Genomic DNA, 19308 nt, shown 5'->3' on the forward strand with positions numbered 1-19308 from the left:
CTTTGTTAAATGAGGGTAATGATACCGACCTTGCAGGGCTGTTGGGATGCGTGAATGAGATCTCAAGAATACAGTGTCTAGCGCAGTGCCTGGCACAGATGAGTTCTCCTGGCATGTCGGCTTTCTTCCCTCTGACTTCATGCCATGCTCCATCCCCTGGCAGTCATACTGACGCCCGCCACAAAGCTGCCCTAAACTCCACGAGTGACTTATTAGCGTTGTCATAACGTCTTCTACTGTGTCACAACTCTGCAAAATACAGGGGGTGTAAGCAGGCAATAGTGAGGGTGGTTTTCTGAACACTACCTTTTCAAGGTTTGTAAGGCCAAGTGAGTCTTGTCCCCATTGAAGAATGGTCACACAGGGGAGGTGTGGTGGACATATGTCCTTCCACCAGTATCCTGACTGTCCTCCCTCCAGGAGCATGGCAGTGTCATACGCCTCTTCCCCTTGGAAATTAGGCATTTCCTGTGATTTGCTGTGGATAGTGACATGGGAACGGAAGCGACTTGCATCACTTCCGGGAGGAAGCTTTGGAAGATTCCATTCTTGCCGCCTCCATGACGGTGGAAATACCGGTTGAAATAGGGCTTGTGTCAGCCTAGGCCCACGAGATACTGCAGGGAGCAGGATCCCTCTGACAAGCCATGTGGAACACAGAGCGTGAGTGAGAACCTAACTTCTGTTGCCTTGCACCCCTGACGCTCTGGGCTTTTCTGTTCATAGGCTGCTTACACTGAGGAGATTGCACATGGATTCCAGTAATGCTGCATTTGCTCAAAGCATTTCAGGGCCTCGTCGGGTGGAGCCGCTTTCAGGGGCAGTATAGAACAACCACAAAACCCGTGTAAAACCATCTTTGCTCTCCTCCCTAAGGTAGTATCACCCGGCTTCCTCCTCCACTTTATTCGTTAGAATGGATGGACGGTAGCCCCTGCAAAGGAGAGATTGGGTACCACTGAGCGATTGAGATGAATGGGCCTTCAGAAGCAGTGGCAAGCAGAGACCGGGATGGGAGCGCAGCTTACGGAGGCAGCTCACCCAGGGTGTGGGCAGTAAGAAGAAAATTTAAAAATAATAGACCCGGGCGCCTGGGTGGCTCAGTCGTTAAGCGTCTGCCTTCGCCTCAGGTCATGATCTCAGGGTCCTGGGATCGAGCCCCACATTGGGCTCCCTGCTCCGCGGGAAGCCTGCTTCTCCCTCTCCCCCCCCCCCCCCGCTTGTGTTCCCTCTCTCGCTGTGTCTCTCTCTGTCAAATAAATAAATAAAATCTTAAAAAAAATAAAAATAAAAATAATAGACCTGACGAAGATGCAGTCTATTTTTTTTTTTTTTATCATCACTGCTGATGTGCAATTCTAAACAACATTAGGGACAAGTACTCCTCTCTTCTGCACTCCCACTTTCCCGCTTTGTTATGCACCTGCTCAAAAGCAATGACAAAGAGCTTTCAAACCTTGTGAACAACAGAAATGTGATAGGAACATGTTGCCCCCACTACAGAGTGTTTGAAAGAGGTAATATTCTTTTGGGATATTTATCTAAAAGGAAAACGAGAAGTCATTTCACTGTATCCTTGCCATTTTTGTTTATGAATTTGGATGTTGGTTTATGAATTTGTATCTAGTCGTATGTGCATTTGTCTAAATCCTACTCTTTGTGTTGTCAGATCCGTGAGGGCAGAGCTGGGACTCATTCATTCTTAGGTGCCCATAGGGTCGGACCTGTGCTGAACATCTAATTGGGCCCCCATCTATGATGGATGACTTAAACTCTGTTAGCAACAAGAACAGTATTTTCCTTTTTTTTTTTTTTTTTTTCTTATCGCATACCTGCAAGAATCAGGGGCAGGCTCTGGCCCACTCCTTTGAGGGATCTTCCTGTTGTTGAAGCTGAGAAACTTCAGGAACCTGCTCTTTGGAGAGAGATATATTCCAGCTGCTAGAGCTAACAGAGATCCCAGACTGCTGCTCGCACCCAAATGAGACAGTGCACACACCCACCGATGAAGGAAAATCAGGAGCAGCTGACTCCTCTGTGTCTGTCATACACACGCCCAGGATTGCTCTTCATGAATACCACTTCTGATGTTCTTTCCACACCCTGTTATTCGCATGCAATGAAGATTACGAAGTAGGGGGGAAAAGAAAAGAAACATTTTGATTTGTCTCAGGAGCCACACTACTCCTAAGTGAGAGTCTTTAGTGCAGGTAGGATTCTATAGGAGCTAAGAAGGGGGGCAGGCTGGAGAGAAGCTTGAATGTTGGCTGGTAACTCCAGGCTTCAGTTTTAGAAAGTGTGAATGAATATAACACTGGTGAAAATAGTGATTAGGATCAACCTACAATAATCAATAATTGTGGACTGGTCCTGGATACCAGGTCAGAGTGAGCTTGGCCTTGGGGAGAAAGTTTACTCTCCTGAGCTCTCATTGTTTTATGGACAAATTATGATCATGGAAGTGGGTGTTCAGGGAAGCTTGGGCATGAAACGGAGTCTTTTTAACATTTTGCATGCCCACCTAATGTTTTCTGGGTGAGAGTCTAATATTGAAAGGATCATGTGTAGCCACTGTCATGTTTGGAGTCTATCCCATCTTCCAAGGGACCTTCCAGATGGAGAGTGGCCTTGGGTAGACCATCTTGTGAACTGGAACAGGTCTCCAGGGCTGGGTAGATATCATCTGGAACTTTAAGATGTGGCCCAGGTTCTGGGATCATGAACTGGGGAAAAGGCAAACAACCCAGGGATTTGCATTTCTGATTTTTCCAGAAAAGTGTACGGTCATTTTGAGCTCCTGAGATGAGATGGTAGAGCACGAAGAAGCTGGGAAATATGCCTATTTCTCTACTGCAGCTCTCTTCATTGGGGTTTGCCATTAAGGGTATATTTGACTGATGTGTAAGTGCTTCTGAACTTGTAGGCTTGACATGAGATCGGAATGAAAGAGGTGGCCAAGGTTTTGGCTTTGTTTCTGCTCCCCGAGAAAAAGTCCCGGACTTTTTTCACTATTGTCTCTGGAAAGAACACCTGAGTGGGCAACCCAGAACCCAGACACTGAGTGAAGCAAGGATACCTGCCAGAATGTCTGAGTTAAAAAAAAAAAAAAATTCTTGCTTTAGGAGACGTCATGTGTATAATTTTCTTAGATTTCTGATAATATGCATTGGTGCATAAGTGAATTTAGGACCCATCATTTTCTTTATGGGATGTCTTTGGGTAAATCGCAACATGATCTTGTTTATTCTCGTCCATTTGCCATTTGCTATTCAGACAATAAAAAGGATACAACTCCAAGCATGGCCTTGGCAAGTCACTGAACAGTTTTAAGCCTGTCATCTATGAAATGTCAGGGTTGGACTGGGTGACTTCTGAGGTCCCTGCTAGCCTCAGAAGCCTGTGCTCTGGATGCAGGCAGGGAGACAGCCATCCCCAGGCACAGAAGCTATATGTGCATCCCCTTCCTCCCCGCACCCCCCCCATTGTTCCTTTTCCATAACTTACATTTTCCTTGGTGGCACAGTACTACTCTCATAGAGGCAGGCCTTCCAATAGTGTTTTCTCTTTTAGCTCTAAAGCCACATTTTAGACTTTGCAAGAATTATCTGGATAAAACAAAACAATTAAAAACTTCATGGAAACATTATTTTTAGCTCTGCGCATTATTTCACAAACCCACTTCCTTTTTTCTCTCCTTTGTCACAGGACTTAGGTGGCTTGTTTCTCTGGCTTTCATCAAATATCTTTTTTCCCTCCTGTTCAAAATAAGCTCTGTTTCCTTTTTCCTGGCTAGATGAAAGTCTGTGTACCCTGCTTTTCCCGATATCAACCCAACTATGGTGGTATCGGGGGTTTGCGTCACTCCAGACTGTCAATTTCAAAGGATGGTTCGGAGACAGGGGGATGAAAAACAAGCTTCAATTTTCCTCTTCAGATCTCTCCCACACACATTGCCTGTGTATTATTTCAGAAAACCCATTGAAAAGTAGACTGTTTCCTTCCCTGACTCGGCACCAAATCGAGAAGTGGCACATAATGTATTGGTGTGTTTATTATGCATCATTTTGCTGCTGATACCGGGGCCATCAAATATTGGGAAATTTACAGCCAGGGAGGTCCAGCCATCATGCTGCAGTGAAGGACAAAGTATTCTGTTATTCATCTCCAGCTCTGGCCCTTTTTGGTCAGACAGTGAGCAATACACTTGTCAAAGTCAAAATAACCTTCATGTTAGAAAACACACTTGTCTTTAATTGCCAGAATAAGAATGCATAAACAGCTTCCGTCTTGACCATAGAAGGAAAGCTGAGTTGATGTAAGTTTTGAGTGTTGTGTGATTTGCCAATAGCAGTGTGCTCAATTAAGTGTTAATTCACCAATTATGTGTATATTATACTAGAGAAATGGAAAAACTTTTGGAGTTAAAAATATTTATACAGTCTAAATACATTTCATACTTATGATATATATACCTAATTGTGGTATGCATGTATATACTTATGATATACATGTTCATGTTATGCATTGTTTTCTTTTGAGTCAAAGCTAACTCCAGGAGTTCTCCTTCTCTGCCCTGGCCCATAGTAGGTAAGAGCCTGGGTACTAGAGGCAAAAGAATATGAGTTTGAATCTCTGACTCCCTCTATGACATAGGCATAGGCCCTCGTTTCCTCTTCTGTGACATGGTGGTAATAATAATAGTACCTACTGTATGGAGGTGTTTTAAAGATTAAATGAGGGCGCCTGCGTGGCTCAGTCAGTTAAGCGTCTGCCTTCAGCCCAGGTCATGATCCCGGGGTCCTGGGATTGAGTCCCTGCTTCTCCCTCTGCCTGCCCCTCCCCCTGCTTGTGCTTTCTCTGTCTCTCTCTCTCTTTATGACAAATAAAGAAATAAAATCTCTTAAAAAAAGATTAAGTGAGATTGCACATATGGAAGAATGCTTAGTAGAGTGCCTGGTCCATTATAAGAACTTGAAGAATATTTGCCATGATTAGTACTGCCCCCTTCCTTTTATTGTTAAGAAAAGTATTCTGTAGAAAATACATACAGCCAAGTCCTTTATATAGAAGAGGCAGGAAGGAAATGTTATTCTGACTTTACAAATATGTATCCTTATGTGTCTATATATGTATATTATGGCACTCGATGGTCCTTGAGAGGCATATGATTTTGAGAACCTCACTGAGATGACTCAGAAAAGAAAAGACAGCCAAGCAGTGAAAATAATTCTTGGTTGATAAGGCATTTGTGTTTACCTCAAGTCCCACCTGCCCTCCTGAAAAGGTCTCACTGTTTAGAGTTAGTGTAGTCCGTGGAGTGCCATCTGAGCGTGTCAGGGTAGGGATGTTGGAAATAGGCAGATTCTGGAGTGTGGTAGTAACACTTGTGCCTAGAGTCCCTGTGGGGCCAAATGCAAATGACAAAACACAATTAGAAGATAAACTCTCATGCTCTTCTGGGAAGGACCAGGAGAATCTGTGGAATGTGATCACTCCTCCTAGCTGAGAGCTGAAGGTAACACCAATGGACATTCTCTGAACGTTTGCTGACTTGGGGTGTCAGAATTCCTTTGTGATGATGGTAGGTGAGGTGTTGGATGGTGACTTGGAGAAACAGACTTGAGAAGTAGCAGGAAAGAAAATGGCTGGCCATTTTAATTATAGACAGTTGGCCTGAGAGTTTTTTGTTATTCTTTTTTCTTTTCTTTTCTTTTCTCTTTCTTCCTTTCTTTCTCTTTCTTTCTTTCTTCTTCTTCTTTTTTTTTTTTTTTGTATTGCTGTAAGATGAAATTTAGGCAAGTTAATGGGCTATAATTTCAGACCACTAGTCTATTCTGAAATCACAAGGCAGGCAATAGACGACCCTATTTGAAATGAAAATGACAGTTTGAGTATATATGTCTTTCTTCAGACTAAGTAGAGTGGACAAGTAGAATTGTTAGAATCTGCTCGTGATTCATCTCTCTCTCTCTCTCTCTTTCCTTCTCACACACACACTCTAAAAACACAGGACAAAAGTCTTACCCAGATCGGCTGGAAAGTTCCCATTCAAGCTACATGTGTGTTAGATAAACATTGCTTGGCTTTCACAAGAACCACTGTTCAGAGAAGAGGAACCATAATGTATATTAATAGGTGAAGAAAGCTTTTGGGAAAGACCATAAAACCTTGGAGGCCATAAACTCTGGGAATGGATTCCAGAATGAAAATACTCTGAAAGCCCAGGACGCAGGCTAAGTGTGTGTGGGGCCGAGTCAATGAAGCTTTTTGTCCTGAATTACAAAGTACATTTGGTGCATTGTCTCCTGAGCAACTCCACCTTCACCTTCACCTTTTCTTCTGCCTCTTAACCTACTTGTTGCTTTTTGAGGGTGACCCTGTGATTGTAAGAGAGAATATAAAATTCAATGAAATGGGAAAATTTTGGCTGGATACATTTGTTGAAAAAGGATCACTATAGATTTTTAAAGAGGTGTCTTGGCTAGCATTTTGGCCTGAACAAGAAAACAGTCATCAAATTAGTGTGTTCCTCTTCAGAGCCACAGATCTCTCCAGAAGGTTCTGTCTTGTGGACACAGCTGCCTCGTGAGGCTGAAGGGGAAGCCCCCCCCCCCACTTAGCTTATCTTGGGTACAGTCTGGAAGCCTAGAAATGATTGTGTATGAGGGTCAGCTTTCCCAGTGGCCTCCCTCTGTCCTGACATCGTAGTCTTAAAAGTGCATATGTTTTCACCATCTTTGTAAGATCACAAACCGCTCCGGAGTGATGGTCACCAGCTTTACAGCTCCACACTGGGTCCCCTCTAGAGTTTCTGCCAAGCTCTGGGGGTCCCACCTAAGCCTCCCACCGTGTGGCCACAGCACATGTGTGTTTCCTGAGTGAACTCAGGGCTGCTGTCTGTGTGCACATTTTCAGTCTATAAATCGTCCACATTCCTCTGCCTGTTTGCAAGGCCTCCAGGCAGTGCTGTATTGTATGTGAGCATGCTGCATTTCTCAAGAGAGCCAAGCACTCCTGCCTGGACCGTGTGGATAAACCTCCAGTTGCTGAACGGGAACAGGCCCTTTGTGTGCAGATGAGTTCGCTTGCCCTGGACGGTGGGGTATGTGATCACTCTGCTTCAACTATGGAAGGTGGCAATGTATTTATGTTGTTTCAGGCTTAATTCAGACACTTTTTTCTTTCTTTCTTTTTTCTTTCCACTCCAATATAATGACTGGGCTTCCCAAGGTTGGCAACACCAGTGGTGAAACCATCTCCTTTTCGAAGTCAAGCCATGGCTTCAGTAAAGAGTTGACCATTGTGGATGATGAGTCCTTGGAGTCAGGAGAGCAAAATGTCACATATATTGGTTTTGGTCACACGATTCATTTTTTTTCCCCCTGGGATTTTAACAGTTGTAACATTTTTCACATTTAAAATCCTGAGAGAAGAACAAATGCGTGGGGAAGCTAGGGTTAGAGAGGAAGAAATAGAGCAGGTCAAAGGCTGAGTGGTCTTCAGGCAGTTGTAACGTGTCACATTGTAAATATTAGGATAGGAAGTTAGTGAAAGTGGGGTTATGGGTACTCGTAAGGGGAAACTTAGGCATCCCTGCTTTAGATTTCTCACTTAGGTATGGAGGTGGTATTTGGGCAACCTCAGGAGGGTAAGGGGAGGGTGGAAGGGAAACGGATATCCGGGATAGATCCTAGAACCATATACAGAATGTCTATTGCTCCTGAGTAAGTCAATAGAGTTCCTCTTCTTCATTCAACTATCTTTACAGACTGCTTACTCTATGCCAGGGACTGTCCCCTGGGGATACTGGCTTGTCATCATTAGTCACATCTACATCTTTATTAAATGTTTCCATCCGTCCATACTTGCTAGGTGTTACAGGGGAGTTAACTGGAGTCATCAGTGGTCTCCCAGAATTTTGTGGAAAAGACAAGATGCATATGCTTCTTCACAGTGTTCTGTGTTGGGAAATGAGCAGTTTTGCATTGTTATGCAAACACCAAGGTAATAGAATGTGTGTAAATTACAGCAAGTGCAATTACTCACAGGAAAATTTGTTGGCACTTAGTCATGTTATTGTGTTCACTGAAGATTATAGCTTGTTACTTTCTATTCCTCTAATATACTTTACCCACTTAAGTTTTGAAATAGAAATGAAATGCTGGTGTATCATCATTTTGCAAGAAAGATATATATGTGTCTTCTATTGCATTAGACAGGTTAATATGTTTTTGCATTTTACAACAGGGAACTTTATTAGCATGATGAAATTAATGCATGCAGGGCAATATCTTCTGAACCAGTTGTTACCAGTAGATAAAGTCTGTTGTGGTAATTGCTAACTGAATGTCGGATCACTGAAGTAAAATCATTCACTGTGGGATGATCAGAGCTACAATGTTGTGAATGATAAAAGAGCTGCCTCTATTCCCTAGTTTTAGTTAGCTGTTAAAGAGGTGTCCTGGGTGATTTTGAAAGGCTCATCTTATCAATATTGTTATTTAGAAATGATTTATAATATTGTTACAGAGTCTGTTAATGTCTCTATCATTAAAAGTCTATCATTGTTTCCATTATGAACTCTATTGTTTGAAGGCTTTGCAGACAGAGCTTAAATATTTCCTTCAAAGCTTTGGGTGCATCTTTCTTTAAAACATTGTAAGGTCTTAAAACCCCGGGAGTTAGTGTTTACGGATGGACCACAACTGATATTTATTCATATGACAATGCCCAGCTTCAGTCTCATAAAGAGATGGAAGCCTAATTTTAGAGGAGGAAATGTCTTCTCTCCTTTATCCATTGATTGTGTTTAGAAGTGGGTCTTGGTCACCCTAGAAATCTGCATGAGTAGATTTGATGTAATAGCTCTTCTGCCATTTAATTAGTCAATAGACTTTTCTAGTATTAATGTTTTGAAACATTAATAAAATTTCCAGAAGGACCTAATTTATACTCTGAAGTGGTCCTGAGTGAAATTTCCATGTTGGTCAATTCCTGAACAAGTATAAACAGAAACATTTTTGAAGAAAAACGCTCTCCAGAGGGCTGGAGCTCACATTATAATGACTGTGTTCCTGAATAATCTGTTTGCAAAATTACAATTCTGTAGCTTAGGTCCTGTTCATGGTCCCTGTGTTTATACGATTACATCATTCCCATTGGATTCATGGTTGTGCAATCCTTGGATTTCTAAATCTACCGGGTAGCCATACTTCACAAAGGTTATTTTTAGGAAAGTGATGAACTTTCACAGAAGTTTTGTTTTTTTTTTTGTTTTGTTTTGTTTTTATTTTTGTTTTTTTGATATTTGGAGGCACCATAGAAATTACTCTTATTTATGGCTTACATTTGAGGAAAATGAGACCAAAAGAGACTGAATACTTGTCTAGAGTCAAGTATCTATTTAGTCCAAAGACCCTGTACCAGAATCTAGCCTGGCATAGTAGTATTTCTTTCTGCTAACTGCTTGCCTTGCATTGTTATTGGCTATATATATTTATATTTAGCCAATATATATATGTCATATATATATAAATATAATTTATATGTATATAAATATATATATTTAAATATGTATATATGTTATATATATAAATATATATATGTTACACATATATAAATATAATTTATATATTTATATATAATATAAACATAGTAATAAGGTAATTTAGATAACATGTCAGTCACTGTAAGATCAAAATTCCATCCCTTCATTATTCAGTTATGAAATTTGAGCAGATTGTTGTGACTGCCAGTTTACTTGACTCTCAGTGGAATGAGCTAGTAGGCTTCAGGGATGGTGGCTTTCAGAGGATGAGGTACAATTTATATCCCAGAAATCCTCAGAGATAATGAGTCCAAATGAGCCGGGAAGAGATTTTCTTGCCATTTTAAGGGTGCTATCAATTTTCATGCAAGTGCATCTGTTTCCATTTTAGTGGTTACTATAAAAAGGGTGTTGAAAATCCAAAATAACTGGTACCATATTTCCAGTATATTCCAATGATGTGTTGGTGCCAGGATTGCCCATCACTTATTCCAGTGTGGCATTTCATTACTCTTTCCCATATTATTCCACAGGTTTGCAACTTGACCAGATTTATTTATGGCCTCTGGAGAGATGTACAACTTCTAGTGCTGACAGAGCTAATCAATGCCTCAGTGAATTTGTCTCCATAGCACAGGAATACCTGGAGGACTTTCTGACGTATTTGTCCTTTTGAAGTCATAGGGTGCCTGGAGTTATGTTATAATGGTTATCTGTGTCTTCTGAAGCAATGCTTCTCAACTGCATTGGGACTTTAGAATCAGTGGAAGACCTTGTATGAAGTCCCAATGCCTGGGTCCCATTTTTGGCAACTGTATTCTGGGATGAGACCTGGGCACGGTAAGTTTTGAAAGTTCCCCAGGTAACTCTAGCATGATCCCCCTTTTTAGAAGCTTCCCAAGCATGCAGCCAGGGTTGAAACCCACCAATGAAAAGCAATGGCCCCTTCATAGCATTGTTTAATGAGAGGGGATTCTTTTATTAGAAACAACCCATGATTTAGCCGTCCATGTGCCATCATGAAGAAAGAATTGGAGCTGACCTTGGAGTTGTTCCTGGGGAATGATGACCAATGGCCTCAATGTGATGGCTAAGTGTGTTAATTTTCAGATATTCTGTTTTCACCTCAAGGGGCTAACCGTACCTTATTAGTTTATGTTTAACCTGACAACAGTAAAAATATGAAAATGAAATATATCCCAGCAATGTGTATATTACCAAAAGAGATGTATATTTTTGTTGTTATTTCTCTTCTATTACTATGAGATTTCACCAATATTAAGAAAATGACTTCTGCTCATGTTAATAAGTAAATGTTTCAGCATCCATTCATTTATTGATTCAAAATATTGGTTTATCCTTTTGTGTATCAGGCACTAGAATAATCAGTCTGCAACACATCATTATCTTCATAACCAAAATTTACTGTGGAAATAGACAAATTATTTTGTAGAGTTACTGTTGATACCACAACATCTTTGAGACAAATGCTTTAAAGTATCATGTGATAGGCAATTGTATGGCTTTTTCAACAAAGGAGGTCTGCTAGTTTTTACTATTGTTGGACGAGAGGCATTAGAAAACCAATGGTAACGACTCTAGAGTCTCTAATATAATTTGCAAACTCTGGTGCTGTGGTTCTAAGCCTTTTGTTCTTAAGGCACAGACTTCCAAATTAGAGACTTTTTGATAATGTTCACGAAGGGAATAAAAGATAAAGCATGAAGGGCATCTGGGTGGCTCAGCTGGTTAAGCGACTGCTTTCAGCTCAGGTCAGGATCTGAGTCCTGGGATTAAGTCCCACATCGGGCTCCCTGTTCAGCGGGGAGCCTGATTCTCCCTCTGACCCTCTCCCCTCTCATGCTGTTTCTCACTCTCTCTCTCAAATAAATAAATAAATAAATAAATAAATAAATAAAATCTTAAAAAAAAAAAAAGATAAAGCATGAATAAAAAATAAACGCAGAGTTATTTATAAGAGAGAAGATTAAAGAAGTAAAAACACCCAACAAAAGGGGTTAGCTAACCATTATGGCATATCCATATGATGGGATGTTATGATACAAATTTTAAAAATTGTAAAGAAAATGGGAGCATGCTCGTATTATGTAGAGAAGAAGCTGAATATAAAGCAATAGTAACAGTATGATGCTCTCTAAAATGCACAAATATTCATGTTGATTTTGTTTTTCTCCATTCCCTGGACACTTCAGGGTGATGGCAAAGTCAAGGAGATTCCCAGATGGTCTCGGTTGTCCCGGAAGCTTACCCAGGCACACGGCATTTGCAAAGCTGCTTCTCCCAGGTGTGAGTTTCCAGTTTCTGGTGATTTCTTCCAAGCGTGATGCTGGATTATCCTTGGGAAGACAATGTGGGTACTTAACTAAAAGATTTACTGCCTAGCAATGACTCAGATAAAAGTTAACTGGCCAAGTGATAGGTCAGCATTCCCTCAAAAGCTCTTTTACCTAATGGAAGCCATCATTCCCACTCACTTCATGGTGTCTTGTAGCCCAGCACCCCTCTCGACTCCCTCTAAAACCACCCCCGACGGAAGCTCACTAGACCAGATATACTTCTATCCCTCATTCGTGTTCTTCTCTTTTGGTTGTTTTTTTTCTCATTAACTTAAAGCAGTGGTTCTCAAAGTGTGGTTCCTCGAGTCTGCAGCATCAGCTGGGAATTTAAACTTGAAAAAAAATTGCACTAGTTACCTATGATGTGTTTCTTTCCTTTATAATAATATTTCTCTCCCAACAGTTTATGGAATTATGATAGCTAAGATGTTCATAGCTCTTACTCTGTGTTGAACATTCTTTGAAGTGTTTTCCAAATAACTCATTTAATTCTCACAAGCACATTATGAAGTAGGTGCCATTAGTTCCCTATTTCGCAGAGAAGGAAACTGGATAGAGAGAGGGTAAGTAACTCACCCGGGGTCATGCAACTATTAAAAATGCTCATAGGAGAAATGCTGGAAGCAAATACACAATGTCAGCGGTGATTATTTCTGGGTGTGGGACTAGAGAGAGCTTTACATTTCTTCTCCATGTTTTCTGTATTTTCTAAAACAAATATGTATTATACTTGTCATCGGGAAAAAAAACAATCCACAATATTATTGAAAAGAACAAAGGCGGAAGTTTCAGAGGAGACCTGGAGTAAGGGCGAACCAGAACAGGAGCAAGAGGTATTGTGACTTATTAAAAAACCTTCTCCCTCAGGTCAGGTCTTCCAAGATCCTGGCAGCTGCTGAACAAGTTAGGAAATAAAGAGCCCCAAGTGTGGGCACAATGAGCATCAGAACTGGAAATCCAGGTAGGGCGTGACATTGAGCCATCTGATCTTTCCAGTGTCTTCGCTGGTTTTGGAACTTACTGTCTTTGTGGGTAGGCCGTAGTAGTAAAGTACATTTCATCACAGTATGTCCAGGAGACCTTTGATGGAGCAGAACTCAGCTCTCTGTATCCAAGAAGGGAAGTTTGTCCATAAAATAATGCCCTGACTCATCTTTAATTAAGTGTGCAATGTGGGAAAGGAATTAGTGTCTTCTGTTGTATGGGATGGAGAAACAGCTATAAGTTTTCAAAATAGCCCATTATTAGCAATCTGCACTGAATCGATTGGTATCCACGGCTCAGTCAGCCTTTGAACAAGCTGGACAATAACTGAAGTAATTATTTGGGGTAAATTATTGCCATCATAAAATGTAATCAATGTTTTATTACAGCAGAAAGGGATGTTTTTTCTTAATTTCTCTCTCCACTCCACCTCTCCTCAGCTGGATCTCCTTGCCTGAGCTCTGAAAGAATGGTATTTTGTTTCCTCCCCTACATTGGCAAGAGAGTCTCAGGCATCCACATGCAGCAAGACAGGACACATCTTGTAAAGGTTTTCCATTTTAATATCCCTTAATGACCAATAATGAATTCTTTATAGTTAATCTGCTGTTCTCATGAAAACAATCTAGATGGTTAAAAAAAATCAATCATTAATGAGCAGTAAATGACAGCTCCCCAACAACACAGCTGTATTTTTGTAAAAGTGATTAAACATTGTCTGCATTCATAATTGCATGGTTAATAAGAATGTTGAGCACCAAGTCAAGCATTGTTGCTAATGATGACAGATTACGATGCTACAAATGCTTTGGAGTTATGGGGCTAAATTTTCAAAGGCAGTCCCTGGAACGGAATGCACACAGACCCACTAAGTATTCAATTTGCATGGACCATTACCAGGTTTGTGCATGGCATTTGGGAGCTATGCAGTTGAGACTCTTTTGAAAATCTGGCCCATTATGACAGAAAGCATCTGTAATTAACAGTAAATGATCTCCCTCTGCCCAGTGTTGGGGAAGGGTGTAAAATGCCCTGTGTGTGGTTTGATGGAGTCTAAAGCCCCTTTGGTTAGGAGTCCTAGAGGCTGAAAGGAAGGCAGAGAGTCTCTGGAGTGGTTTTTCAGCCTTAGAGGTAGGTGTTGACATTAGAGATTTGCAAGCAGGTGACAGAGTGGGCATGTCATTGAGGGGACCTGGTAATACTATCATTGATGCTTTGACTCTCTTGTTTTGGCCTTAAACATACTCCCTACACCTTGGGAGTTCCTGGATTATCAGTCACGGGTCTAACTATTGAAAATCTGAGGTTGTCCCAGGGTCCACTGGGGCTTGGTAGCTGTGCTCAGGGATGAATTGTAATCGTTACGAAGCTGTGGGCAGAGTGAATCACCCAGTGATTGAGTAAGTCCCATCTGCTGCTCAGTCTGTCTGTACTCTGATCAGGTATGAAGGAACTCTGTGTATGAAGCCCTATGTAATCATAATTTATGAGGAAAATTACATGCTAAAAACAGAATTTATAAATTCGTGGATTCTTGGAAAACTCTGGTCTCTCTCTCTGGGATGTTGAGGTTCTAATGGACAGTGCAGTGGTTTCATCTAGATGGTTAAAAAAAATCAATCATTAATGAGCAGTAAATGACAGCTCCCCAACAACACAGCTGTATTTTTGTAAAAGTGATTAAACATTGTCTGTGCTATTATTTACTTATTCCAGTTTGTACGGATATCTTATCTTGATGGTACCTTGGCCTGGAAAACAAGGACCATGTGTATTGGTCCTCTGATTGCACCTGACTCAGTGATGTTTTTTCTGGATCAGTTGTCCTTTGTCTGAGCTGAGGGTTACAGAATCTCAGTCTGCAAGACAGGCTCACCTGGGGTGAAGAACATGGTTTTGAGATGCCTGGGTTTGAAATGTGCCTCTTTCACCCACTGGTGACATTCCACATGGTTGAGGATTCACCTTTCCTCATCAGTGAAGTAGGAATAGTATTAGTAGGTACTTGCTAGGGTTATTGTGAGGATTCAGGGAGGTGTTTGAAGCTCTTAGCTGAGTGACCAGGACATAATATGTGCTCGATAGAAGTTAGTTGTTCCTGTATTTATCATTGTTAAAGCCACAGGTTTGGGTCCTGAGTGAGTGAGTTAAGTGCTGCAGCTATGAGGGTGTGATTTCTTTAGCTAGGCGGGGTCATTTCTTAGAGATCCAAGAGCGAATGATGGACTGCCCTTTGCCCGTGTGTGAAGTGGCTATAGCCGATAGCAGTTATTTACATAGTATAGGCTGAAATGGGTTCCTCCTCTACCTAATAAGGAAGAAAGAGGGTCACCAGCTCAAGCAGATGGGTCAGCCTGGAAGCCTGGCAGCTGTCATAGTTAGAGGGTCCCACAACCCTAGTCCCATCAACTGAAAACACACCCAGAGCTGTTATGGGGCCATATTCAGGAGCAGGGTTGAAATGTGAGTAGGTCAGAACTTTCCAGAGCTCAAGCTCCTGGTCCTGATGTCAGTGAGCAGGGGAACTTCTTTCTTTCCCACACCCTATAACCAATTTTATTATTTTTTTCTTCCATTGTTTATTGTTTAAGATACAAGGAAATAAGTATACATAGATTTGTTTCCCACCCCTTCTTGTCACATAAATGAGGGATACTGTGCACTTTTTCACTTTGCTTTTGTTTACCTAGCAATATATCCTGAGATGTCTTGTAGAAGTATATATCAATCTTTTCTATTCCTTTTTACCACAGATTCCATTGAGTGGACATACCAAGATATAGTCAGCTAGTCCTGCACTTGATGGATATTTGGGAGGGAAACTTTCTTTATGAAATAGCAGAACCTGGATGGCAGTTTAAACATCCGACAGGCTGGGGCGCCTGGGTGGCTCAGTCAGTTAGGCATCTGCCTTCGGCTTGGGTTATGATCCTGGGGTCCTGGGATTGAGTCCGGCATCGGGCTCCCTGCTCAGCGGGGATCCTGCTGCTCCCTCTGCCTCTGCCTCTCTCTCTCTCCCTCTCTGTTTCTAATGAAAAAATCAGTAAAATCTTTAAAATTAAAAAAAAAATACATCCTACAGGCTCTCGTCCTTTCCTGTTCCCCCTTCCCCTTCCTTGGGTTGTTTGCCCTCTAGTGACTTAGCAAGCCCTCCTCACAGAAGGTAGTAAAAAACTCTGCGCCGAATGAAGCCGAGTCACAAGGGAAGAATAGATTTGTGCCTTTGTCTTAGTTCTCCTCTCTTCTATACCAAATCCTTTGGATTATTCATGTGTAATGGCAGAAATCCTAAAAATATGATGGAGAATTAAAACCAGAGGCAGACAATGATATATGTCAATTGTGTCTCAATAAAACTAGAAAAAGAAAACCACCCCAAAGGCAGAAATAAATGCACGGTGTTATAAAATTTTAAAGAATCGTGTGAGTGCTCAACATTTTAAAATAATTTAAAGAATGAAGTGATGGGGGAGTGTGTGTGGCTCCAGGGATTTAATGAAAAACTTGAAATTATAATTTTAATACCCATCTGCACTTTAATGCTCCCTGTCTTCATCTGGCAAATGAAAATCATACTGGGTGTCACACACTTCTCCTGTGAATGGAGAGTAGTAGCCGCTAAGTTACTGGCAAATATTTTGTAAATATGAAATGCACAACCACAGTAGTGATTTGTATGGTGATGGTCTTCATACATCATTGGCATGAGTGATTAGTGAGAAGATAATGCAGGACCGTGCATTCTTGGGAGCCTTCATAAAGACTGGCAAATGCCAAGGTATGCACATCTTCTTTTTTGGTGCTGAAGCAAAGTAATCTGAGACTCTGTGTACGTTGTTACATGTAGACGTTGCTGCTGGGAAGAACTTATGATTTGATCCAATCCAATAGAAACTTTCTTCTTTGAGTAGTCCAGGCAATGCCCCCCTGACACCCCTGACCTTTGTCACCACCCTTTTTATTTACCTGGCTCCTTCTGTTTCTTGTGTTTATTTATATTGTCCCCAAGCTAAGAATTGGCTGTTTGTTGTGCTCCATCATGGCAGGTCCTACACTGAGAACACATCTTCAAACCCAGGTCAGTCTAGTGCTACATCCTCTTGTGTGGCTTGGAAGCTGGTATAGTTGGCAGTGGCATCTTGGGTCAATTTTTTTTTTAACTTCTCTGAGGTTTTCATGGTCTGTAAAGCACAGAATATGATATTTATGTCTCAGGATTATTATGAGGATTAAGTGGGATAATGTGAGTAATTAGTGGTCAGTAAATTTAGTCCTATTCTATGAAACTCTCTTTGATGAGCCTGCCCTTCAATGACACCTCTTTTGTTAGAATGCCTGTTACATTTATGAGACTTCAGTGTGTGACACACACCTTGTCGCTTGAACAAGAATGATTTTGCATTGTGCTCTTGCTGTGTTATATGTATAAAAAGCCTATATCTCATGCTTTTTTTAGATTGCCTTCTGGAGAGCAGAGGCTAAATTTTAATTGAGCATCTACTGAGACTCAAAATAAAGCTTGGAAGCAGGTTTTTAGAATGAGAAGGGTAGATAGGGATGTGTCATGTTGTCTTTTCCAGACATGATAACTTTCATCCTTCATGTTCTTCTACAGTGTGGTCTTGCCACTTTCCCATCAGGAGGTCAGGTCTAACTCTTCTCCCTTGAATCTGAGTAAGCTTCAACCAGTAGAATACAGTGGAAGGAACATTATGTGACTCCCAAGATTAGGTCATAAAATGTCATGCAGCTTCTTCCTTGTTGAATAGAGTCATCACATTTTGGGGTTCCCAGTCTCCCACAAGAAACTCAAACTCCCTAGGTGCCTGGGTGGCTCAGTCTGTTAAGCATTTGCCTTTGGCTTAGGTCATCACCCCAGGGTTCTGGGATTGAGTCCCACATCAGGCTCCCCACTCAGCGAGGGAGTCTACTTCTCCCTCTCCCTTTGCCCCTCCCCCTGCTCATGCACACACACACTCTCTCTCAAATAAATAAAATCTTAAAAAAAAAAGAAACTCAAGCTCCCTGAGGCTGCCATGCCATAAAGACGGTCCAGGCCACATGGAGAGGCCACCAGACATGTAAATAAAGAAGTTGTCTTGAAAGTGGGTCTTCTAGCCCTTGCTGTTCTAGGCCTAACCATTGGGTTTCCTCATGGAAGCCCCAGATATGATGGAGTAAAGTTGACCCACTGTGGCCTTCCCAAACAACCCATAGAACTCATATCCCTAGTAAAGTGGTTGTTGTTTTATGCCACTGAATTTACCAGAGTTTGTTATACCACAAAGATAATTGGAACAAGCGATCACGATTTGAGTACCATGTTTTGGAGATTACATAGGCTCAGAGAGATTAAATAAATCATTTTATTCAAACAAGGACTTAGTGGTGGAATCATTCTTAAGCACTGGGTTTCAGTCTTGAAACTACATGCCCTCATGATTCATTATGTCATGTACCTTTCTAGCTCTTGACATCAGCCCTGTGTATTTGTGGTTAAAACTTGACTTCAGCCCCCTGTTCTCAAGTGATACACCCTTTAAGGAGTACTCTGCTCATGTAGTAAGCAAAGAGGAAATGAATTAAATGATAAGCCTAGCATAGAGGAATCTGTTGCAGACTTTAGGTGGTGAGACATATTGGGGGCTCCTAGAGAAGGGACAAGGATGACGAAATGAAAAGGAGAGGTGACACAGTCCACTGAGGTTGGAGCCTTGTAGGAGAGGAGCTGGGAAGCAGCACAGCAGGATTAAGATCACAAGGCACTGGTGGAAAAAGAAGGGTTGAAATTGCTTCCACTTTATTGAGGCAAACAACTGTGTGCTGACAAGTTGAAGGCTGATGAGCAGCTTTAGCCAATCTCTTACTGTCTACAGCTAAAGGAGAAGTGAGCAGAGGGTGGCATATGGAGCAAGAAGGAGCAGAGGGAGGCAGCAGGGGAGGGGAGAGAAAGCTGTGGGAGGGATGGGAAGATACTCAGGAAGTCTATGGAAGCAGCCTGATGAGGTCTACCAAGGAGTGAGATGGGGAGCCCAAGCAAAGCTTTGGGGAACAGTTGGCCCTAAGCATCCAAAAAAAAAATAGGAAGAATTAGAGACAGTGGGAGACGATGAAGGGAATAAAAGCACAAACAAAAGATGTTCAAAGAGAGCATTGGAGATGGAACTTAAAGCAGTTAAAGAGTGTCTGGAAGAGATGGGGAAAAATGGGGATTGAAACCCATTTTGGGTGAAAATAGTCAATTAATTCAATTTTTGATAAAAGAAAATAGTTTGGATGAGAGTTTGAGTGGCATGGCATATTTTGAGTCACTTGCTTACAAAGAAGGCCATATTGTATTTCTAAGCTGTCCCCAAAAGTGAAGTTCCAAATGTTTTATTATAAGAGAAATTATACATATATAAAATTTTTCACTAAATG

General features: G+C 41.4%; 1 long non-coding RNA gene across 1 annotated transcript in view; it reads left to right on the forward strand.

Moving 5' to 3' along the window:
- The window catches only part of LOC144380990 (uncharacterized), a 165818-nt gene that overhangs the window by 34604 nt on the left and 111906 nt on the right, over positions 1–19308 (forward strand). The window contains exon 2 of the long non-coding RNA XR_013445380.1: positions 11774–11854. This is a non-coding gene — a long non-coding RNA (uncharacterized LOC144380990). The remainder of the gene's footprint in view (positions 1–11773; positions 11855–19308) is intronic.

This window comes from Halichoerus grypus, chromosome 2 (genome assembly GCF_964656455.1).
Source record: "Halichoerus grypus chromosome 2, mHalGry1.hap1.1, whole genome shotgun sequence".
NCBI lineage: Eukaryota > Metazoa > Chordata > Mammalia > Carnivora > Phocidae > Halichoerus > Halichoerus grypus.